This window comes from Macaca nemestrina, chromosome 3, assembly GCF_043159975.1.
Source record: "Macaca nemestrina isolate mMacNem1 chromosome 3, mMacNem.hap1, whole genome shotgun sequence".
Classification (NCBI taxonomy): Eukaryota; Metazoa; Chordata; class Mammalia; order Primates; family Cercopithecidae; genus Macaca; species Macaca nemestrina.
The window spans coordinates 163,441,384-163,468,403 of NC_092127.1; the positions used below are offsets into that span (position 1 = coordinate 163,441,384).

General features: G+C 32.8%; 1 long non-coding RNA gene across 2 annotated transcripts in view; it reads left to right on the top strand.

The window, feature by feature from the left end:
• LOC139362217 (uncharacterized) overlaps positions 1-27,020 on the top strand; it is a 65,751-nt gene that overhangs the window by 25,255 nt on the left and 13,476 nt on the right. For both annotated transcript variants that reach the window (XR_011620617.1, XR_011620618.1), the window contains one exon: positions 8,897-9,073. This is a non-coding gene — a long non-coding RNA (uncharacterized lncRNA). The remainder of the gene's footprint in view (positions 1-8,896; positions 9,074-27,020) is intronic.

Here is a 27,020-nt window from a genome sequence, read left to right on the forward strand (position 1 = left end):
CTGATCAATATTCTTATAAAGATGACACAATTTTCATCTTCTCAACTTCCTGTCTGAATTCCTGTGGGTAAAATGGAGTGAAAATGGAAAATGGGTGCACACCAAAACCAAAATGACCCACTTTGCATTTCGGTCAACACTCTAAAAGTCTATACCAAATGTGCAAAACTTTTTAAGAGGACAAGTAAATGAAGACATAGTGAAAAACTGCTTTTCAGCCTGTCTCTGTTTGAACCTGTTTCTTAGCCATTCTGATAGAGTATATTGGATAAAATTTAGCCTATCACTGAGCCCAGCTAAATTACAGAAATGTCTTCATCCTCATATTTTCTTTTGCATTATTTTCTCCAGTAGATATTATGTCAACTGCAGCTGATTCACCTCTACCTAGTAATTATTATTAATAATAATATTATTCTAAGCTAGAATAATTAGTTCACATTTTACCATGATTAAAATCATTAAAAATACCAACAACTTTCTGTATATAATATTAATGACTTTTCAAATATGCAATATTTATGCAAGAGAAACTTACACACAAAAACAAAATATATCTCTACTTATCTAAAGCTACATTTTGCAAAACTTTTCTCATTCATCCAGGAAATTATCCACCAATGTTAACGTATCCTCCCTTCCCAAGTATCAAGAGTGGATGATCTTCTTCTTCCTTATACTATGCTCTATAATTTATTTCACTGATAATATCTGTACTACATATAAAAATGTCTACAGTTATCTTGTCTGAAATTTGGGCACAGAAAATTAAGTGATTATTGCTTAGCTTAAAAAGTACAGTGTAAGATCCAGCACTTACTTTTGAGAAGTATGCAGCTAAAATGTATAACCTTAAAATAACATAAGGAGGCAAATATTGCTTTTTAACAAATAAATGTACATTGCATCCTGTAATCTTAATAATACTCCAGTATTTTGAGAGACAACATTATGTCTAGTTGAAAACACTGATCTTGGATTCCTTTGAAACTGGTGGTGACTCTGAGACCCAGTTCTGACAAATCGAATATGTAAGTGAGACTAAAGACTTGAGCAACACATGCAAAATCATTCTCTATTGTTCATTTACTTTTACATTTTTCACAACATGAAAATAAATCTACAAATAAAAACATGAAAATAAATCTATAAATAAATAATAAAGTTAATTGAGTATACATATACAAGGTATCTTAATATTGAATGGCACCAATGAGGCAGTTGTACTAACTCTGAATTAGCAAATAACAAGGGACTTTATCATGAGGAAAACAAAATCGTTATTTACTTTAACATCATGTAGTGGTTGCATAAATGAAACGCAGTCTAAACTGACAGAACAGATCTAAACTATTTCTTTTCAAACACAACAATCCTTTCAAGAAGGGATTATAACTGTTCCTTCAATTTACGTTTCCCTAACTTCTAGGAAAGTTCAGTATCTTTTCAACATTGGCCATCGACATTTGCATTGCTATATATTCCTTATTTCTGTTCTTTACTCAACCTCTTAATATTGAGTAGTATGCCTTTCAGATTAATTTGCAAGTCTTCTTTGGATGTTAAACATATTAATTAACTCTTTATATTTTATCTGCAGGGCATTTTTCCCCTAGTAGACCCCTTTGCACTAATTTGATAATGTTATCTTTTGCCACTATGGAATTAAAATAATAAAAGCTCCTTCTCTTAGAAAACCATGAAATCAGGCCAGGCGCAGTTGTCCACACCTGTAATCCTAGCACTTTGGGAGGCCGAGGCAGGTGGATCTCTTCAGGTCACGTGTTCAAGACCATCCTGGTCAACATGACCCTGTCTCTCTTAAAAAAAAAAAAAAAAATTAGCTAGGTGTGGTAGTGTGTGGCTGTACTCCCAGCTACTCAAGAGGCTGAGGCATGAGAATCACTTGAACCCGGGAGGTGGAGGTTGCAGTGAGCCAAGATCACACCACTGCACTCCAGCCTGGGCAAAAGAGAGAGACTCCGTCTCAAAAATAAGATAAAATAAAATAAAATAAAATAAAATAAAAAAATAAAGAAAACCATGAAATCACATATATATATTCATATCTATATTCATATATATATTCATATCTATATTCATATCTATATTCATATATATATTCATATATATTCATATATATATTCATATATATTCATATATATATTCATATATATTCATATATATTCATATATATATTCATATATATATTCATATGTATTCATATGTATTCATATGTATTCATATGTATTCATATGTATTCATATATATATTCATATGTATTCATATATACTCATATATATTCATATATATATTCATATATACTCATATATATTCATATATATTCATATATATTCATATATATTCATATATATATATGAATCTTCTTCAGGATTAAAAATTAATTTTAACAAAATAAGGCAGCAAAATAAACTGCTTATACCTAAAAGAACTTTTGAAAGTTTTGGATATCAGCAAGTTGGCAGAGTAGAAAACCCTAGACCTGACATCCTCCCTTGGAGATATTGATTTCACAGCAATACATGGACTCATACGCTTTGTGAAAATCCAGAAAAGATTTAGGAGACGTCTAAACCAAAGCAAGTGTTAAATCAGCCACATCAAGTTTGGTAGGAATATCTATGGCACTCTCTCACAATAGTCTTTCTTCCCAGCATATGCCACATGACTGCGAAGAAACCCCTAGTTTCTGGATTCTTCCTGGGGAGGGGGGTTAAAAAAGACAGGATGATTGGTGCAATGTTCTGACATTTCAAGAGGACTGCTCAAAATACTAGAATCTATCTCTCCTGTCTCAGAGAGCTGACAAGATCTGGCACAGTCTAGATGCTTCTGGGCAACAAGATGCAAAAGTATTGGGCAGCTTCAGCGTACATGAAGTACAGCAAACAAACACCAAGATCCTAAAAAAAGAAATGGAAGAGCATTCCTACAGACACTGAGAATACACCAGAGATGTGTACAAAGCATGCAGGTATCATTACCTGTTATTTCATCACAGGCTAACAAATCGTAATAAAATAATACAAGACATGAAAGGATGCCATAAGTAAGAGTGAGGCAAACTCACGGAGTTCACAGAACATTATAGAACTTCAGTAAGAATTATAATTATTTAAAACAATAAGAAATCAAGAACAACTAGGAGTAAAACAGGAATGAGTAAATATATCTAAACTCCTATGTTGAACAGGCTCCACTGATCAAACAATAATGGTTACAATGGATTGAAACCAATCTAATATGCTTAACTGTGCTGTCTAACAATGATTTTAAAAAATCTATATTTGGATAATAATAGGGAACCAATTATTATCTTAAAAGTTAGTAAATAAAGAAAATCAATAAAGGATTTAGTCTGTATTTCTTATATCACTCTGTAACCACGTAGTATAGCAGTTGTGACTATGTAGTGATGAATTTCAACTAATAAATAGTTCAATTATAATATCACTATATTGAAAACCCTAATGAATTAATATATCTCGGCATTGAGCTTTGATAGTTTTCTGATATTACAAAGCATGAGGATAATTAGAAATATTTTTCTGATGAAAACCATTTCCCAATGTCTTGACAGAGTGACTGAATTTAGACCAATGATATAGATTTAGCTGCTGATTTCAGGAGACACAGAGGTCAGAGCTATAACCATACTGTGAATTTGCACTCAGCAACATCTGGCCTATAGAAAACTCTCCAGGTCAAATGGTTAATGCAACAGATAAATTTTAAGAAAATTAATGGGATGGATACAGATATATTCAATGAAAAGATGACAGACAAATCTTTTTTGTTTACTTCCCAATGGACAAGCCTAAACTACCATGCACACCTTATATTAATGTTTTTAATATAAGGAAGTCGTTTCTATATAATTCAGGATTGTGATTACTTATGAGGGATGCGAAATCATTGTGGGATGGCCAGCAATGCTCTATTTCTTTTTTGGTTGTCATTCCACAAGGGCTCACCTTATAATAATTCATTGAGCTATACATTTTTGTTAAGTGACTCTCTGTATCTGTGTACATTTCACAAGAAAAAGTTAGAAAAATTAAAAAATAAAGTCACAATTCTCAAGGAAGGTATAACAACTAATGGAAATGCTCTTTATCTTGGCAGTGAAAGTGGTTATGTGGGTTATTTATTTGCCAATTAACAACAAACTAACACTTAACACGTGTGCATTTTATTGCCTGTAAATTATACCTCAATAGAGTTATTTTGAAAAAATAACTTTCTTTCAAAAAAAACAAATAGAAATGTGAGGAGTACGCAGTTATACAGAGATTCTCATATATTTGGCTCACAACTAGAGCTATAGAGATGAAAGTAAATAAATTATGTAAACAACTCTATCTATAAATTCAAATGCATACGTATTTAAAATAGAGAAAAGAAACACTTTTTAAATGTCTTGGGAATATTTAATAAAATAGTCACCTGCTTGATCACAGACAAAATTCTAATACATTTTACATATATAAATGCTATAGGCCACAATTTCTAAATATTGTTCAATAGAGTATAAAATAAATAATGAAACTGAAGAAATTATTCTATATTAAAATTCAGAATATATAGTAATTAACCCATGGATCAAATAACCTATGAATAAAGAGGAAATTATCAAGTATCAGAAAAAAACATTGGAATTAGAACATTTAAAATCAAAATCTATGGATCTCAGCAAAAGCTGTAAAGAATTTTTAAAATCCCCAAAATAACTTAAGTATTCAATAGACACATAACTTAATCAAAAAAATCTTTTTATTTTATTTTTTTATTTTTTTATTTTATTATTATTATACTTTAAGTTCTAGGCTACATGTGCATAACGTGCAGGTTTGTTACATGTGTATACTTGTGCCATTTTGCTGTGCTGCACCCATCAACTCGTCATCACCCATCAACTTGTCATTTACATCAGGTATAACTCCCAATACAATCCCTCCCCCCTCCCCCCTCCCCATGATAGGCCCCTGTGTGTGATGTTCCCCTTCCCGAGTCCAAGTGATCTCATTGTTCAGTTCCCACCTATGAGTGAGAACATGAGGTGTTTGGTTTTCTGTTCTTGTGATAGTTTGCTAAGAATGATCGTTTCCAGCTGCATCCTTGTCCCTACAAAGGACACAAACTCATCCTTTTTTATGGCTGCATAGTATTCCATGGTGTATATGTGCCACATTTTCTTAATCCAGTCTGTCACTGATGGACATTTGGGTTGATTCCAAGTCTTTGCTATTGTGAATAGTGCCGCAATAAACATACGTGTGCATGTGTCTTTATAGCAGCATGATTTATAATCCTTTGGGTATATACCCAATAATGGGATGGCTGGGTCATATGGTACATCTAGTTCTAGATCCTTAAGGAATCGCCATACTGTTTTCCATAATGGTTGAACTAGTTTACAATCCCACCAACAGTGTAAAAGTGTTCCTATTTCTCCACATCCTCTCCAGCACCTGTTGTTTCCTGACTTTTTAATGATCGCCATTCTAACTGGTGTGAGATGGTATCTCATTGTGGTTTTGATTTGCATTTCTCTGATGGCCAGTGATGATGAGCATTTTTTCATGTGTCTGTTGGCTGTATGAATGTCTTCTTTTGAGAAATTATTTATAGATTCAATGCCATCCCCATCAAGCTACCAATGAGTTTCTTCACAGAATTGGAAAAAACTGCTTTAAAGTTCATATGGAACCAAAAAAGAGCCTGCATCTCCAAGACAATCCTAAGTCAAAAGAACAAAGCTGGAGGCATCACGCTACCTGACTTCAAACTATACTACAAGGCTACAGTAACCAAAACAGCATGGTACTGGTACCAAAACAGAGATATAGACCAATGGAACAGAACAGAGTCCTCAGAAATAATACCACACATCTACAGCCATCTGATCTTTGACAAACCTGAGAGAAACAAGAAATGGGGAAAGGATTCCCTATTTAATAAATGCTGCGGGGAAAACTGGCTAGCCATAAGTAGAAAGCTGAAACTGGATCCTTTCCTTATTCCTTATACGAAAATTAATTCAAGATGGATTAGAGACTTAAATGTTAGACCTAATACCATAAAAACCCTAGAAGAAAACCTAGGTAGTACCATTCAGGACATAGGCATGGGCAAGGACTTCATGTCCAAAACACCAAAAGCAACAGCAGCAAAAGCCAAAATTGACAAATGGGATTTCATTAAACTAAAGAGCTTCTGCACAGCAAAAGAAACTACCATCAGAGTGAACAGGCAACCTACAGAATGGGAGAAAATTTTTGCAATCTACTCATCTGACAAAGGGCTAATATCCAGAACCTACAAAGAACTCAAACAAATTTACAAGAAAAAAACAACCCCATCAAAAAGTGGGCAAAGGATATGAACAGACATTTCTCAAAAAAAAAATCTTAATATTAACTTTAAGAAATTAGTAAAAAGGCTACTGCATTAGCCAAGATAGTAAAAAGGAAGAAACAATTATGTTAAAATTTAAAATTAAAGAAATAGGAAATAAATAAAAAATAATACAAACAATGAGTAAGTCCAAAATAGTCTTTACAACAAAAAAAAAATCCATAAATTCGTCATGTACTCAGTTAAGAAGAAATCAAAGAGTGAGCAAAATTATATGTGCTTATAAATGAATGTGTAGATCTGACCATTAATATTTTTGTGGGTTTCACCTCCAGGAATACTCACAGTGATTACTTAAAATGAAATTTGAGAAAATCGAAGAAGCTCTCATATTTTTATATAGGAACTTTTCTTTAGTACCTGTGATTTTTTTAAAATCTAAAACTGTTCTACATGTAAAGTGTGTTAATTTATATATAAAACAACTAACAATCCTATACACAATACTACAAATTATATAAGTACCTAAGGAAACTAAAGTGATAAATATTCCAGATATATTAAGGCCCTAAAAATAATTTACTTGAAATTTTAAGAATTTGGTGGGTCCTGCTGTCAGTAATTCTAAATTGACCTTTCTTCATAACTTCTTAGAAAGTTTTGAATTAAATTGCAATCATGTTTTACCTTTTGCTAATAAACATCTCCTGGTACTTAAAGAATATAATCTACTTTTTGTATAAAATACTACATAACCAATAATTTACCATATCGACAAAGAAGCAGTCATAAGTACTTTGTGAAGAGTTTCCAACAGCTAGGATAATATAAAAATGAGCGCTTTCAGTCATTTTATCATGTTCTTCAACTCTGTAATTCCAGGCTGTATATACACACCTAATATTGCCAACACAATTTGTAGTCTGAAGACAGAATTTAAAAAAGTGCATATTTTCCCTTTGACTGACTTACAGTAAAAAAGGCATTGCAAATGCATAGATAAAAAGTGCATAGAAAAATCTACAATAAATTTTAAAATTAGTTTCAGTGAATTTCACATATTGAGACTATTTAAAAAATTGAAACTTATAAAACTGCATTATTAAAAGTATCATATTAAAATTTCTAAAATATAGAGATTTACATCAGACTTTTTTCTTTAGCATCTCTGGAAAATAATGGTTTCATGAATAGCTGATAAACTTTCTTATGTTACATAAACCTATTTATTTTCATCTTAACTTCTACACCATAAAGCTCAAAGTAAGTATTTAACTGAGTTGCCTCTTCTCTCCGTTACACTTCTTATTTGATAAAGTTGCTTTTATTGAAGTTTGCATTACCTCAAATCATTTACATAAATAGATAGATAAGCTATATATAAATAAATAGGCAAAACAAGGTGACAAAACAATATAAAACAGCAGGATTACTAGAAGGCCTATATTGTGGCATTCACTTCTAGTAATGATGTGACCCATTAGGGCAGGCATAGATGTCTGTGATTAGGAAAGAGTCTGAATACTTGGTCAACAAACATGTCTCTGGTTCTTTTGCAATTTCTTGCTACCATTGGTAACCAAGCAATGAGAAATTTCAGTATTAAAAGGATGTAAAATTTGATCCAATACTTTACAAAATGGCTCTTACAAGCAAACTATCCAGGTCATTGCCCACAGTTTTTATATAATTCCTCTTTAGAAAATAAAATTGCAAAACATGATTTAGTTTCATTCTCTTCATCAGTATCTAAGAAAATACCCAGTTAATCATCGTTATATCACAACAACAAAATACAAAAATTGATTATCTTATTTCAAATGTTTTGTTTACATAGCTCTTGCATCCGTCATTACACAATTGTCACATTATGTTAGAATTTGTAGAAACCCAGAGTGTTCCTACAAAAAGTCTGCCCATCCAGGCCTGATCTTACTTAGATATTTGTAAAAGTGTATATGTCTTCTGATCAACTTGGTTATAGAACTTTGAATACTGCATTTTCTTTAAATTTAATTTATATATAATCTTAAATAAAATAATGTTTGTGAAAATTATAATTTTTATCCAAAATTGAAGTCAGAAATATACTACCCTGAATCATCTGATCTTAGCAGAAAGGACAGATTACAAAATGCCTTAAAAGACGTGAAGTGTGAGCTTAAATGAGTTTTTCTAAATTTCATTGTCAAAAAATACTGAACAAACCTATTTATTCTGACATATCTAGCCAAATGAGTTTTACCAAATCAATATTATGGTGATAATCCCCAAGTTTCCAAAGACTTCTCAGAACATCTGGTAGAGTGGAACGCATGTATATGCCAATTTCAATTTATGTACATCCTGGATTATATCTAAGCCTGGGAATTGGTAAACGCCTAATCTTCACATTTAATTTTGTAAACCTTTAATGATTGGGGCTTAGGACAACAATTAACAACAGTTCCCCTGCAAATACAAAGGAAAAAATGAATAATATTTCCAAAATTCTAAAAGCAGTCTCCTTTCTTTTCAGAATTGATATCCACAAAATAAGGAATTAATTGAAATGTATCCACAATACCTTCCCGTCTTCCAGAGAAAATCATATTTAAGATCTCATCCCTAGGAAACCTTCCTGGAACTTAAAGCCCACTTCACAGAGATGCTCGTTTATTTTGAACACCATCTGTTCTACAATTAAAGACATAAGGTAAAATGCCCTTATGTGTGATAGCTCCAGCCTTTAAATGTGGAGAAAATGAAAGAGAAGACAAGGACTACTGAATTCAATTTATTGATAGTTTACGTTTTTACCTAGACCCGAGTCTCCTCTTTTTTACATTTGTGCATTTATATCCTTGTGTCCGCACCCTGTAGAAAGAGGAATTTTATGTACATATGTTCATAATTATTGGAAATGTCCAGTAAAACCTCAGAAGTAAAGAAAGGATTTATTTCACTGGATCCTTGCTCTTCCTTTATATACATTTTTTGTCAAGTAGTCAGTACATGACCAAAGGAATCATGCACAGAGCTATGCCACACATGAAAATAGACAAGGTTCTAACTAATTTATTAATTTATTCTGTTGAACAGTTGTTCAACAAATACATATTTTTCACCCCTTCTGCATAGAAGCCAGAAACAAAATGGTGAGATGAACTGACATTTTTCTTGCTTTTGTAGAATTTAATGGAGGAGGCAATCATAGTAAAGCATTTGTATGCATACTGTAGATTTTTAATTCCAATCTATGCTTATTGCTACAAAGAAAATAAAAGAGCCTTATTAACATGCCTGAATTAGACTGGGGGCAGTGGTCTGAAATGAAGGGTTACCCCAGAAACTGAAGTTTCAGCTGACTTTGAAAGATTAGAAATTATTTCTCTTGTCTCTAAAATAAAGAGTTGTACATGCAGAGGTTCAATGTCAATTTTTATCCCCAGAAGCTGGGGAGATTCAGATTCGCTCATCCTGTTACAATATGGGAAAGCTATGGCACTGGTGCACTGAATACATGCAGAGCTAATGTCTTTGGGCAGCCTGCTACAAGTCCATTAAGAGGATTTGTCTTTCTTTCCTTCTGTCTCCTTTTGTTTTATGACTTATTCTTCCTAGAGCCTCGTTTTTAAGACTTTCACCTAATCTCACAGCATCAACTCTTATCCTTATATGGCTGATTCCTTACTTCAATCTACCATTTCAGTCCAAACCTATCTCTGTGATTTCAGCTTTAAATTTACAGCTGCCTGATTAATATTTTAACTTATATATACTAATCTTTCCTTAAATATATCTGGAAAAAAAATCTTATTTTTCCCTCCTTCCCAATCCCAGCTATCTGAGCTTGGAAAGTTTAAGATAATATGGATTTCTCTCATATTCAATATTCAATTATTCATTTACTCATATTTATTATCTTGCTTTCTCTCTGTTTCTCTGTTCTCTATTTGCCAAATTAATGTGCTTCGTAGTGGTTCTATCAAGTCTGTCTTCTGAGAGCAAAGTTTCTCTAATCCGGAACATCCATTTAATCCGAAAGAATTTTGGTCTTAGAATTCTTGAAATTTTATCATTTTTTAACCTTTTATTGTCTTAAAATAGTCTAAATTATTACTTAGAAAATATTTATTCATTTCTGTATCCCACTGAAAATGGAATATATATCCCTGTACCATTGATATTGACTTTGAATATTTCACCAGCTTTGGCTAATGAAATGTTAACACTTGTTTTTAAAGCAGAGTTTTTACATAGGCTTGTGATCTGGTTTTATGCTTTGAGAGGCATGTACCCGAGGTAGACACATTCCCTTCAATCTAGAATCCAAACTAAAACTAATCACAGCCTAATGCAGAGGTAATTGATCCACAACATGAAGAGGAGTCACCCAGTTAAACTAATCCTAGGTCAACTGAACCAGAGTTGCCTTGCCAACCTGCATAAGAATTAGTGATTGTGCTGTAGACCACTGAGATTGGGAATGGTTTGTTACGCAACGTTACTATGACAACAGTTGACTCATACCTGTCCTATTGCAAAACAGTTATGTACAACAGCTTTCAGTTCTCTGTTATCTATATACTTTGTGTGTGTGTGTGTGTGTGTGTGTGTGTGTGTGTGACAGAGTCTAGCTCTGTCACCCAAGCTGGAGTGCAGTGGCATGATCTCGGCTCACTGCAACCTCCGCCTCCCGGGTTCACGTCATTCTTCTGCCTCAGCCTCCCTAGTAGCTGGGACTACAGGCGCCCACCACCACGACTGGCTAAATTTTTTAAATATTTTTAGTACAGATGGGGTTTCACCATGTTAGTCAGGATGGTCTTGATCTCCTGACCTCGTGATCCGCCCGCCTCAGCCTCCCAAAGCGCTGGGATTACAGGCATAAGCCACCAGGCCCGGCCCTTATCTATATACTTTTATCCGATTAACTTGCTTTATTCCTTATTGAGTACCACCTTATTTTCTTCCTTAGACCTTTCTCAGTTTGTGTAGTTATTCGTAATACAAATCTTTTAAGATGAAGATTCTTTGATTTTCTTTCTGCTTTAAGAGAAAAAAAAATTAAAGTATAATCGTTGTTAGCACACTATGTCAAAAATAGCCTAATGAATTCTTTTGTAGTATAAAATAGGAAGTAAAAAAGTTGTAGGCCAGCACTGTCTATTGCTGAAGCGAATTCTAAAGTTTTAACCTGACTTTGTAGGGTACTTATATACTGGGAACATCCTTCCAATAGTTCAAATTTTAACTTAGTTTGAGACTCACTTACTATGAAGAGTCACTTGCTATATATAAATGTCTTGTTTCTTTTTAAATCTGAGTCTTCATCTATACTAACTGTATAACTTTTATAACCACTGTTTTATGAGATATTCTAACTGGAATTCCCAGATTTCCCTTCACAGATCCATTCAAATGTGGTAGAAGTGGCAAATATAATGATCCTAGTCGTGTAATAGATTTCATCTAGTTGCCTGCTTTGTTACTGACTTCCTATCTTAACTTTGAGAAACTGCCTCTCAATAACTTTTTGGATATAGTTTCCCTTTAGGGGAACATTTTTGTATACTCTCTGAGATTTTCCTTTTTTTCCTCTGTTAAGAGTTCTCTGAGCCCTAGAAATCCTCACTGATTTTGTCATGAATAAAATATCATCCTCTTTCCTATCTCCACATTTGAAAACTGTTAGTTCCAGCTATATCATTCTTGTTATATTTCTTTTTCTTTTCACATAAGAATAGTTTGGCCTCCAAGATTTCAAAGTTGGTTTCTGTTTTCCTCCATTCTCTGATGTTTCTCTGGCTTTTTCATTGTCATTTTAAAGCTAAGATGATCAATTTTGCTACATTTATATGTTCATGAGAGTTTGCAAATCATATTTTGTCACAGATCCCCTGACATCAGAACATCTTAGAAGTAATAGCTGTGTAATCTTAGGCAATTTACTTAATTTTCTATGCCTCAGTATCCCACTTGTTAAATAGAGATTATAACAGTATTTACCTCACATGGCACTTCGGGGAACTAAATGTGATATTTTATGTATATTACTTAGTCCTAGAACATCTGAAACACTTATTAAGATGTTGCTTCCAACGTTATTATGTGCATTTGGTTGTGAGGAGTCAATGAGATATTCTATGTAAAGCATAGAGGTGCTCTGCAATAAATACTGTACAAACATTAATTCCTATTATCTGTATAACCAAAAGTACTCTTCCTACCATCCAAAGTCTATGACCATTTTCAGGTACTTCTGATTCTCAAACCTGAGACTCTTCAGCAAAAAACCTAACTTAAAATAATAGACACACATTAAATTTATATTTACAATTTTTAATTTACATTTACCCTCTCCAGTATATTCCCTAGTATGTTTTAGTTTGATACAAATCACGCATTATTCTCTTTGAATAAAATATAAAGAGAAAAAATAAAAAGACCAATAAGCATCAAAAATATTGGCTTTATTATGGGCAAGTATGCAATAATCCCTAACCTGCAGTACTTCTTAATAAAATAGGTAAAAGACCAAAAAACATAATAAAGCCTCCTACTCCAAGTCTAAATGTAGATCATAAGAAGTGGGTGAATTTGATCCATATGGAAGACTCAGTCAAAGAGCTACTATCCAGCTTCTTGGAGTATTGACTGCTTGACTAGCACACAGTTTCTGGCATAAGAGTTAATGTAGTAGAACACATGACCTTCGTAGTTAGTGTGACTCTATCTCCTAATAAACCCATGTCCCAGTGAACATTCTAGATTTTGCTAATTCCCCTTAGTATTACTTCTATTATGTGGAAGAGTGAGGAGATGAAAAGAGTGTGATGATGCCCATTTCAAACCTCTCTCCCCTATATAGAAGGCGCTGGATTATTGTCCTTTAACAACACAGAGAGCAAACAACCGTTCTTCTAAGCATTGGCTAGATTATATTGCAGTCTCCTTAACTTATGTAATATATCTTGTATCTCTTTTTTTTGTATTCTCAGTAATTACTGAACTATCTGGTATCCAGTCGAGAATCAATAAATTAAGACACATTTATTGATTGAATACGTTGTAGATAAATAAATATGTTGAGGCTAAATTAATCACAGTATCTATGAATCTTTTCCATTTCCTTTATTCAAAAAAAATAAGTTTGCTTGTTAAAGATGAGGCAAAATCTACTGTTCTTCTTTGTGACACTAAAATCTGCAGTCATGAACAAAGGCCATTCCATGGCTCACTGACATTTATTTAACTTTTAATTTACTTATAGGTGAGACTAGTGACTTGTAATGTCATATGAATACCATGAATTCATATGATTAATACAAAAAAGGAACACTAAGATATTAGATGGTTTATATGCAAATAATATATACAACATATTTTTCCACTACCCTCTCATTAAGCCTGCCAATAAGAAATTCTGAACCAAAACAGAGATCATTGAAAACATTGGGAGGAATTTTCTGTCTATAAAAATCCATGAAGATACGTGCACATGAGTGGACACTTCTTCTGGAATTGTCATGTTCCATACAAAGGGACTTTGGAATCAGTCTTTCCCTGTCATTGACCTTTATTCTATTTTTTCACTAGATAAAATATGAGCTATGTGATTAATGTAACTGGGTGAATAGAGTGAGCATGCTCAGATCAAACAGCTCTTTTCTCATTTACTTTAATAAAGTCTGGCTATACAAAACAGTTATCTGGGTCTGCTCCCCACCAGTTACTAAGAGGTTTGTAACTTTTTTTGACATACATGTGTGCAAGGCCTTTCAATCTAACACTCACCTCTAATAAAAATGTTAATCTCATCTCCTCTCACCTGATTTTGCATCCCTCTCTCAATTGACTCAAAAGTCACATGGGAAAAGTGGATGCTTTTTGAAAATCTCTGGTTTATTTAACATGTATTTATAGATGCATATTGTGTGCTTGTTTGTGTGGTGTGAATGTGTGTGCCTGTATACAAACACCAACACTTTCAATGAACTGATTTTACCATTGTTTAAACATAAAGATGTATTTTACTCAAAACTAAAATACGTCTTTGGTTTTATAATTTATTCTGGGAACTCAAAACTTTCCATTCTAATGTGTATGAGATTCTTTTTTTTTTTTTTTTTTTTTTTACTATTCTAGAGTATTTTATGCTGCATTCTATTGTAATTAAAAATGCCAAAGCTAGTTGATTTCATGGTTTCTCAGACCTTACATCTTAATTTTCTACACTGGAAAAACAAAAGCAAAACTGTAGGTGTTAGTGAAAATTAACAGTTGCTCTGGCACCTTGCCCATTTTGGCTCTTTCTCCTGTGGTTTCTCTCAGATCACTGTTCTTCGCTTTGGCCCCAGATGAGCTTTCAATTTCTTTTTCTATGGCCAATTCTGATTGGGCATGTACTGTTTTACTTGTTCTTTCCAGGTGCATATCTTGGTTTTTATATATTATTAATATAAATATTCCACAATAAAAATGTATTGTTTTGTTTGGTAGATTAAACGGAACAACTAAGATTCTCTTCCAAAGGGACATAAAATTTAGAATCGTTTTTCTATGAGAACAAAAAAATGAGCAAAACTATTTTACTGCAAATTATTTGTCTAATTAACACAAAGTTGTATCTTTAGCTACAAACATTTTACCGTTTGCATTTAAAATATTAAATACTTCCATTCTGTTAAGAATGGCATATATCAAAGAGAATGATTGACACATAGATAATATTTTAATGTTGAAGCAGAGCATTTTTAAATCCTTCAAGATCTGTAGGCTCTTTTAATACTTCCAAGAAAGTTGTGCTTTTAGCACAAGCAAAATTTGTAGTTCATTTACTCGATTTTTGAGTGTTTTACATATATTGTAAGTTTTAAAATTCCAGTTCTACCTTGATTACACAGCATATCATAGTGTTTATTCCAGCTCAGATATGTACTTAATTCAATGACCTGAAAAGAATTATTGCATCTTTTTATACTTCTTCAAAATAGACATAAAATGAAAAAGGAAATTAAATAATAATATGGATGTGAGCCTTAAGTAAGAAAATGCATTCCTGGCTATAACCAATGCAAAGAACGTGAAGGCTTATCTTAAGCATCAGGAGCTATGAAAAAGTAATTTTAGCCCAGCTTTCAAAGAGCTTGAGTTGATCTCAAGAGAATGGCATAGAACATTACAGGGAAACTAGACATTAATATATTGTAAGTGATACTATAGTGTTTTAACTCTCTGAATTGAAATGTATTAGGTATCTTATTGAGAGGTGAGTAATTACAAAGAGTTGGGTTCTCTGAAAAGTAAAATCTGACACAGATTGGCATGGAGGTCAGATTTTGGAGACTGAACACAGAATCAACAACTGTAGAAGACAGAAGGAGGTACGATTTGTCAGCTAGAGAAATTGCACAGCAATGAAGTCTCCTTGGGGACCTCTGGATCTAAAAGGCCCTTAAAAGTAGTTCCTAGTAGGGAAAAGAGAGCCAGACCTTTTTATATTCCATGTTTATTTAGCGTGGCCACTATAGGAAGTTAATATGACATTGGCCAAGGTGTGTTTCTTCACTGAGAAAATTCTTGAAATGACTAAGAGTTGAGGGCTGTTCACTGAAAAAATATCCAACAGCTGGAGAAAAGTCCTTCTGAACATGTATCTGAGCACACTGTGTGAGGTTTATCTCAGGGTAGAGACGTAAGATGCTAGTATTCTGTGAAAATCCTGTAAAGTAGAATTTCCCTTCATTCAAGTTAACAGGAGATCCTTGGGCAATCTTAGGAATAGCATCACCCTATTTCTGATTGCCCACAATGGACTTTGTAAATGAAGGTGTCAATTAGCCTAAAGTACCAAAAATAAACTCTCAGTTTTTATATTATTTACAATTTAAGACGTTTTAGTATAGTGAATACATGTGTGTATAGGCAGAAATAAAGATGTTGACAAAATGTAGATGTAGATGAGATATATAGATATAGATACCTACGGATATAGATATTGATCATCTCCATACTAGTCTGATTTAGTATTAAAAGATCTAATTAAAAACTTGGCTCCAGAAACAAAAACTGCAACTCTTTTTATATCCACTCAATATTAAAGGGCTTACAAATTAACATAATGAATGTTAGAAATGATTTTTGTTGGTAATGATCAGTAGTAAAAATATGCATATAAAGAAGAAATACGTGCAGAAACGTCAATTCTGGTAAGAAAGGTTAAAGGTCTAGTGAACCCGGAAGCCCTGATCAGAATGGAGTCTTAGGCTTAGAACCCTACCCTCTCTTGGATCAAAATAGCAAAATATTTTGTCATAGGATATTTTTTAAAGGATAATTGAACGCTGAAAAAAATGTTTCACACCAAGAATTTACCTGATTGTCTAAAAAAGTCAGAAATGAGAGACTTCCTCAGAATTGCAGAAAAGGTTGCACAGCTATGTCCACACACGTGTATGGAGCATACACATGTTAGTTGCTAACATATATGTTGGAATATAATCTGTGACTTGGGTTTTATTATAGTATAGCTCATGATCATAAGTATTTTGAAGAGAAAATATCCAGCTGCTAGTTATCTTTAACTCTTGGAGGCTATCTATCAATAGTTACTCAAAAAGCATCATAAATCTGAAAAACAAATTAGGTAGTTAGGTTGTAACACCAAGAAACTTGAAGTAACTCAGATCATAACCCACTGGGTTAATATTTAAATATAAAAATGAAGTTTCTTTTTTTAAATTTACTTCCATCATACCCAAACCTGCAAGAATCACAAAGCTATGTAGTATTTCCTTCCAATAAAAAAGATTATAAGGGATGGCTACAGCAAAGTTAAGCCACTTATAAAATCTTGTTGGAGAAAAATAAGTGAAACACTCAAAATGCAGCTAAAGATAGATGCTACTTTTATAAAATGCAGGAAAAAATTACTTGTTCTGTGCCAAATAGAAATATCCATGGAGGAACAAATCCCCAAATGTTAATGGAGGTTGCATTGCAGGCATAGGATAATTGCTATTTTTTTCTTTGTCTTCATAATTTTTACTTAGGAATTTTCTAAGTTAAGCAATAGGACGTCTATACTTAAAAATTACTGAATTTAAATAATTTGTTTTATTATTTAAACAATTATTATCTCTTACTCTCTTCCATTGACTGATTTGCATTCTTATGAATTTTATGGTCTTTATATCATGTTCTTCAATTGGTGGAGTCCAACTACAGTCATGCACCTCATAGCAACATTTCTGTGGATGAAGAACTGCATAAATGATGCTGGTCCCATTTGGTTATAACAGAGCTGAAAATTTCTTTTATTTGCTGATGATGTAGCCATCCTAGCCATCATAGCACAATACATTACTCACGTGCTTGTGCTGATGTTGGTATAAACAAACCTACTGACCGTCAGTTGCATGAAAATATAGCACATGCAATTATATACAGGACATAATATTTGACAATGAATTATAAATGACCGTGTTACTGGTGTGATATAGTTTGGATGTGTCCCCACCAAAATCTCAACTTGAATTGTATCTCCCAGAATTCCCAAGTATTGTGGGAGGGAGCCAGGGGGAGGTAATTGAATCACCGGGGCTGGTCCTTCCCCTGCTATTCGCCTCACAGTGAATAAGTCTCGTGAGATCTGACGGGTCAATCAGGGGTTTCCGCTTTTGGGTCTTCCTCATTTTCTCTTGCTGCCGTGATGGAAGAAGAGCCTTTCGTCTCCCGCCATGATTCTGAGACCTCCACATCCATGTGGAACTGTAAGTACAGTTAAAACTTTGTTTGTTCCCAGTTTCAGATATGTCTTTATCAGCAGCGTGAAAACGAAGAAATACATGGTGTATGTATTTTACTATAATATACTTCTTTATTGCTATTTTAGAATGTATTCCTTGTTCTTACAGAAAAAAAAAAAAAAAGAAAGAAAAGCAGTTAACTGTAAAGCGTAGGTCTTTCAGGAGGTATTCTGGAAGAAGGCATTGTTAGCTATTAACCCTGAAGACCTTCCAGTGGGACAACATGTGAAGACGGAAGACAGTGATACTGATGATTTTGATCTTGTGTAAGCCTAGGCTAATGTGTACGAGTATGTCATAGTTTTTAACAAAAAGTTTAAAAAGTTAAAATTTTTTTCTTTTAACAGTCTTGCTCTGTCACCCAGGCTGGAGTGCAGTGGCGCAATTTCGGCTCGCTGCAACCTCCGCCTCCCGGGTTCAAGCGATTCTCTCGCCTCAGCCTTGTAAGCAGCTGGGATTACAGGCACGTGCCACTACACTTGGCTAATTTTTGTATTTTTAGTAGGGAGGGAGTTTCACCACGTTGGCCAGGCAGGTCTGGAACTCCTGACCGTGTGATCCGCCTGCCTCGGCCTCCCAAAGTGCTGGGATTATAGGCATGAGCCATTTTTTTTTCTTTTTTAAAAGAAAAAAGCTTATACAATTAATATATAAAGGAAGAAATACTTTTGTACAACTATACAATATCTTTGTGTCTTAAACTGTTTTTATAAGAGTCAAAATTTTTTTAAGGTAAAAAGTTTATAAAATAAAAATTACAGTAAGTTAAGGTTAACTTATTTAAAATGTATTTATTAATTTAATATAGCCTAAGTGTGCAGTGTTCATAAAGTTTACAGTAGTATATAGTAATGTCTTAGACCTTCACATTCACTCACCACTCACTCACTGACTCGCTCAGAGAAACTTCCAATCTTGCAAGCTCCATTCATGGTAAGTTCCTTATACAGGTGTACAATTTTTTTTTTATCTTTTATAGCGTATTTTTACTATGCTTTTTCCATGTTCTGATATGTTTAGATACATGACGAATATCATTGTGTTCCAATTGCCTACAGTATTCAGTACAGTAACATGCTATCCAGGTTTTTAGTCTAGGAGCACTAGACTATACTGTATAGTCTAGGTGTAGAGTCGAGTCTACCATTAGGGTTTGTAAAACTACACTCTATGATATTTGCATAAGGACAAAATTGCCCATCGACACATTTCTCAGAACAAATTCCTGTTCTGAAGTAGCACATAACTGTACATTCATCTTCTTAGCTTTACATTCACTGAAATCATCTACTTTTTCATATAAACCACTCTATCAAAGCTGATCAATTCCCTTTTATTCCCCTACCACTAATCCATATAAAATTGTAAAATCCTTCAAAGTACATCAAGAACTCTTCTTCTGTGGGCCAAAGCATTCAAACAATTGCACATCAAAAGATTTGGGGGTAAATCTGAGAATATTTACTTTTCCTCCTTTCACTATTACTATTATTTGGAAAAAGAAATGGAAAGTTGTCCCATCCTTTATTCAAATACGAATGACATTATCACTGAAAAGTAGATGAATGATTTTTTTTTTGTTTAATTTTTTTTTTATTACAGAAAGCAAATTGTAATATATTACTTACACAGTTGCTGGTGAGAAGCAAATTTTCTATTCAAAATAATTATTGACAATACTAAAATATTGACATCTGGCACCCCAAATATTACATGTTATAAGCTATTAGAAACAAAGATTAACAATATTCAATTGTTGAATTAATTCAGGACCATACTATAAAGCATTAACAAAAAAAAGAGAGTAATGTCAATGTTTGTAACTTTTCTATATAGTATTTTTTTACTATAATGGACTAATTTGATTTCAGAGAGGTCATGTCTTATTCTTTTTTTTTTTCACCTATTTATATCAAATACCTAGAATAATGTATTCTATTCAAGGATTAGGTAAATATTGAATGAGTTAGTGAATAAAAATCCTGAATAAATAAATGGATGTTCAAAACTATGAAGAGTGCATCCTCAAATATTCAGAGTTGCCTCTAAATAAGTACATTTTTGAGGAAAAGATAAATGTGTCATTGAGGAACTGGGCTCATTCAAAATTACAAGAACTTTTAAAAAATTCAATTACATTACAGAATTACGATCACTTTCATATTTGTTCTAGAAAAAAAGAATTACATGTATAACCAGGATTACTTTTCATCTTTCTTACTTTGCCATGAAGATAGATATTACTAGGTTTAATGATGTATCTGCTCAGTGTTCCTTGTTAAGTGGTCTAAATGCTTAATGTGTTTGTGGTTCCAACACATGTTGTATTTCTTATATTTCCCTTTGATTATGATCCTCAGAGGAAATTACAAAAAGTAGCGTAATACTGTTTGAAAGAAGAAATTTTATGAGATAAAATGAAAAGTGAAAGTATTTTCAAATGGGAAAAATACTGGATGAGTAATAGTTAATGGAACATGTAGAATGCATTTGAAATTGTATTAATATATTAACATCAATTTGACTACCATTTTTCCTTGCTTTAGAAACTTCTTGCTAATCAGTTGATAAGAATTAATTAGCTACATACAAAAGCACTGAAAGTGTGATGTTTTGTAAGGTAATGAGAAAATCAGAATTTTTTGAATTTAGAAAAGCTCATTGACACAAATTTTGGTTGAATATGTTTATTACTACACAGAATATCCTGAATAAAATATTTGAATCAGTATCTCATGTAGACACATTCTACAAATTTAATTATCTAATAATTTTTAATAACTGCAATAAAGATACAAACATTTTACTCCATTTATTTCTGGAAACTACAGTATTTTTTTCTATATTTATTTTTTATTATTTATTTTTTAAATTTATTTATTAAGGCCGGGCGCGGTGGCTCAAGCCTGTAATCCCAGCACTTTGGGAGGCCGAGATGGGCGGATCACGAGGTCAGGAGATCGAGACCATCCTGGCTAACACGGTGAAACCCCGTCTCTACTAAGAAATACAAAAAATAGCCGGGCGAGGTGGCAGTGCCTGTAGTCCCAGCTACTCGGGAGGCTGAGGCCGGAGAATGGCATGAACCCGGGAGGCGGAGCTTGCAGTGAGCTGAGATCCGGCCACTGCACTCCAGCCTGGGCTACAGAGCGAGACTCCGTCTCAAAAAAAAAAAAAAAAAAAAAAAAAAAAAAAAAAAAAAATTTATTTATTATTATTATAATACTTTAAGTTCTAGGGTACATGTGCATAACATGCAGGTTTGTTACATATGTATACTTGTGGCATGTTGGTGTGCTGCACCCATCAACTCGTCAGCACCCATCAACTCGTCGTTTACATCAGGTATAACTCCCAATGCAAATATATTTAAATAATACCTGAATGCCTTAGGAGGATAAAGAGAAATTGTATTAACGATGCATAGTCATCTTTTTTTTTTCACTGCAGGGCCTATACCTTCTGAAGTAATTATGAGCACAACTGTTTTATTTTTATTGTAGTTATGTAAATCATCTTAAAGTTACAGATCACACATGAATAAACTGGTAAATCTAAAGGTTTTTGTTGCAGTATTATCAGCACACATTAATATTTCTTTATTAATTTTAGGTGTTATCAATTCTAAAATGCATCCTTTAAAAAGTAAAACAGAGTATTGGGATAAAAATATCATTTAAAAATAGTGCTTAATGCAATTTTGTACTCTGCTTTACTTTTTTAAAAATGATCTTTTTTTGTACTTTAAATGACTCTGCATACTATTGAAGAATGCTCCAAATTTTGGTAGACCTTAATAGCTGACTATCTGCTCTGGCTACAGTAATGTTTCTATAGTGGGTAACAGTAAACCTTACATCCTTCATATTATACATACTAATGTTTAAGGATTCATGTGTAATAATTTATGAATCTGTGCCACAATTCATATTTATAATCTTTTAAGGGAGTTGTATACAACACCAATACCTGAAATAGTCTATAACATTCACCCTGTTGTCATTTATATATTGAAGCTTAGAAAATATTCATTGAATGAATGAGTAAATAAAATAATAAGTGATTTTGCCATGTTTCATTGATTGGTGGTTCCTTTTGTTTTTTTCATTCATTCACATATATTTATACATATTTATTTATTTTGTAAATCAAGAGAAGAAATACTGCAAACTCTAAAATAAAAAGCTTTTTCTTCCTTTGGTCACAAATTTTATGCCTCAATCATCTTGGAGGATTTATGCTTTGAATCGCATAAGATAATTATTTCTCCAGCATACTGCATGAATTTATATCCTAAGCTCTATTATCTATTCCTTGTAAAGCATGCCATTAAATAAATAAAAGTCTGTAATCCCTTCAACACTATTGATGCATACCATCTTCCATGACAAAAAATTAAAAAAAAAAAAAAAAAAAAGACTACATTGAGAAATGCAAAAACTACAAATGATAAGCAGTAAAAGTTCTGGCAAAGACTTTCTATTGTTCTGTTGCTCTAAAGTACCTTCAAGTTCAAAGAATGTAAGAGTATAAAATATAGAAATCTTCAAAATAAGGAACAATGATCAGCCTCCATCAAGGCAATATTTAGCATCTAATCAAGTGAAAATGAATTTTGTGCAGACATGTAGACAAGGCAAAAACTGAATTTAACTGAGGTAGCTCTCAAGAATCAAATAGATATACAAGCCTCACTTTTCAGCCTTTTCAGCTTTGTTACGAAGGACAATTTATTTAAGCTCCTTGAAACATAAGTTATTTCTCTGTAAAATGGTATAAATGGCTGTGGTTGTCTCTTAAGATTTGCTTTTTGTTACCTGATTTTATGATCTTTATAGGATTATGAAAGTAATGCACTGTAACCTAGTATTCATTATAATACAGTGTTCATTAAATGAAAGTTTTACCATTATGCAGTAGTAGGTCTTACTGACCAAATTTTAAATCATGTACAAACATAAACCTGTGAATATCGGTTGAAGATTTGTATCATCAGGCAAAAGTGGCTGAATCTATGCAATGGTGAAGAAAACATGGGCAGTGAAATAATAATTGAAATGGGAATCCAGAAACATACATTGTTGTTCTGTGCTTTAGTCTAACTAGATTTGTGATCTTGAACTAGTTATTAAATATTTCTGGACCTCATGTTTTTCAATCAAAAAATTAGATGATTGTCCTAAATGATTTCTGATGACATAAACACTGGCCAAAAACTAGGCTTTATAAAAATTGTTCTTGGAACATTTTCCATGATACAATTTGATATAGTAGAAGCTGTCCCCATTAATCCTGGAAGTGTGTACATAAGCCATAAACCTTTGGCTGGGTTAGAGCACAATTAAGATGGTAGGTCTCCAAGAATTTCTCAGAATATTAACTTTTTTATTTTTGTTTTTTAATCTCTTGGGCCAGTTAACCCTGATAAGGTTAACTATGATCTTTGCTTTCATTTTGCTTTTGGCTTCACTCACCCAATAGCTATTCTTCCTTGCCATGAAGGAGAAATAATTCAATAATATTCCCTGGTAATAGGAATATTCCTTGATAATTGTGGTGGTTTCCACATTGTTTCTTTCTCCAAAGTATACAGTGCAGGAATTTCAGCAAACATACCAAGTTCTAGGAGAGGTATAAAAAGAATGGTGGATCTAATGTTCTACATTTTTCCATGACTATGACGACCTGGTGATAAGAAACATGATTATACAAACTTGTTTTTCTAAATTAAAAAAAAAAAAACTGGGGTCTCTGCAACTCTTCAAAAGAGCCTTTAAATCTCTTTCCAGAAAACTAACGTATGTGCTCTATAATAATTTTAGAATGTAAATTCCTTAATACACATTTACAAATATGTATGCGTATATATGTATTAAGTATCTACATTCATACTGTGTTGATTTGACTCAGATATCAAGCACTAGGAATGTGTTTAGTTTACGTCTACTAGGCTTTTTATTAGAAAATTATGCAGAAAAGAAGGGAAATGAAAGAAAAGGTCCCAAACAAATAAAGTGAAAACATTAAGGTCATATAAAGTGTTATTTATAATACTATATCCAGACTAAAGTCACCAAAATAATTCACAAATCAAACTCATACAATTTGGTTTCTATGGTCTCTACTGTATCTGCTTGTCAGGTTTTTTTTTTCTCTCTCTCTTCTTCTTCTTTTTTTTTTTAGCCTTACCTCTACTCTTCCACTTCTAGTTATTCTTGGTTTCTACTGAAAAGGTTTTTTTTTTTTTTTTTTTTCCCCCCCAGAATGCTTGCTCTGCATATCACGTGAGTTTTACTCTACACAACTGCCTGCGAAAATTGCCTTTATGTCTGATGTTAATCAGCTAACAAAAAGAGAGATTTGATTGGGTTGGCTTAAAGATTTTAAAGCCAGTCTTCCTCATAATGCTACTGGCTGCCTTTATATTTAATGAAACTTTTGGTCAGGCAACAATCTGTGGTCTAAAGAAATTCTCCTGGTCATCAGACCCTAAGGCATGAAACTCACATGCAACGAAAAATGTCTGAGTACTTGGCTTCTAAGGGAGCCGTGGGTGGAACAAGAGCTCAGAGTTGTTCATTATACAGTACTCACCCAAAATCTATATTTAATAAGAAAAGTACTGAAAGTTATGCTCAAAGTAAATGTGTGAATATATGTGTGACCTCTATATTATACAATATGGATATTTATGTATTTAATATAATGACAATTTTCATTGACATGTATTTGCACTTGAGCAATTGATAGCACTATAAATACAAAGAATTAGGGAGAGAGAGAAAAAATGGGATGGAATAAGATAGTAGTGTTCTCTTTTTTAAAACCTGTAATTGTTCTTTAATTTTCAGCATTCAGCAATATCTAGTTATTGCCAACAGTGTTCTTGGAAAGGTTAACTTGTAATATTTTTCCTTAGGATGTGATTTTCATTTAATTTATTTACTAGCATGTTTGAAAGTCATTATCCACATTGATCAGCCACCACAATGAAATGGTGTTGGTGTTTTATGTGCCCACAGATAATATATTGCTTTTTAAATTAAGATTTACATTTCTATAAGTGCCTGAAAATATGTTCACTAATACACTATCAAGGGAAAATTAATTCCTAGCAATTCCTTATAAATACTTATAGATAAGTATTGTCTATCTTACTATTATAAAGTGTAGCTCCCCTCTCCTGCTAGTCCCTGAATATAATTTTCAAACAAGATTAATCACCAAAACGTATACAATTATGGAAATCAGCAATGATATTGATCCAACTTTTCAAGAACATTTCCTTAACCACAGAATGAACCAGAATTTATTTTGGTTACCAAGTTAAAATGTCCCAGACATTGGTTACTAAATACCTTACTAACTCTTTACCAGTCCTAACTTTCGTGTTTCTTCTTTGGTTCCCACGATAGCAGATGTAGGAATAATATGTATTTTTTAAGATGTGGATTTTATTATATTTTTGATATTTTATGTATCCATTTTTTTATTGACTAATAAAAATTACACATATTTATCATGTGTAACATGATTTGAAATATGTGGAATGCTACTTATTCTGTTTGCCTTTTTATTTGTAAATACTTAGAAGCAGAATTGATCACTACATTTACTATTTTTTTTTCAAACCATATGTTAAGGCAGCTGCAATATGCTAACAGCAGTTTCTATTTAGAACATAACCACTGAAATCAGTGCTATTGTTAATTATGCCACATACTTTTTTTTTCATTTTATCTTGCTGATTAAGACCTGTATAAATGATACATTTGATTAAAGTAATTAATACATGAAATTGGTAAGCTTCTAAATTGATACAACTGTAATTTAATCTTCCACTGCTCAACAAGAACTGAAGGTTTTTGGGGTAATTTGCTCAAATCATTTTGGTGCACCTAATTTCTAGATAGGCAGCTAGCTAGCGTTCATTGAGATCATGCATGTAAGGTATCTTGTGCAAGCTTGATAGTTACTTAATTAGTGTAGGCTTTTGCAGTGTCAGAGAGATCAGACAAGAGAACTATCATTTTTGTTTCATGCCCATTTCACAAGCCACATCGCTAACTGTTATTCCTCTGTGCCATGGGCTGTAAGTGCCCTCCTCTACTCTAAGATAGGGACAGAGAAGATATAAAGTTAAAGTTACAGTAATTATATGTTATCTTGAAATAAGAAGAAAAAACATTAAAACGTGCATTTTTGACAACAATTTTAGTGTTCTGACCAAATTCCCTTCCAGGTCATCTCTATTCTAGAGAAAAAAAAAATACTGAGGGACTCAGTTATTTAAGAGAATTCAAAAACTGCCTTTAGCATGGCTTTATGCCTTGTTAGTTTTCCAACACAAGTGGCCAACTGAGAGAAAAAAAAATTTGTATGATCCATTCGAGCTGACTATGGGTCACATAATCATTGAATCTAATGATGGGAGCCATTAGTTTGCTCAAGATGATGTTTAATCGTTTGCAAAAGCCAATTTTTAAATATTCAGAAAATATGTGAGGCAGTTCATGTAGTTAAATAAATAATATTTTGAAGTTTATTAAATACTCAGAACTCATTGCTTCCCAATGATTAGACTTCCTTTTCCTCTTATCTTGTATTTACATGTCTTACATCTCTATACACCTGCGCTACTGGACATTTCTTGTCAACATTATATTCGAAATTTAAAATTGGCTTTGGTAGGAATATATATGCCACTGAAATCTGCAAGCACTATAGATCAGGGCTTCATTTATTTATTTTAAGTTGTCTAGACTTTATAATGGAGAGTCCTAATAATGGGGAATAAACTTTGAAAAATGTTGTGTCTTTAGCCATTACATTATTAATACAGCTCTTTTA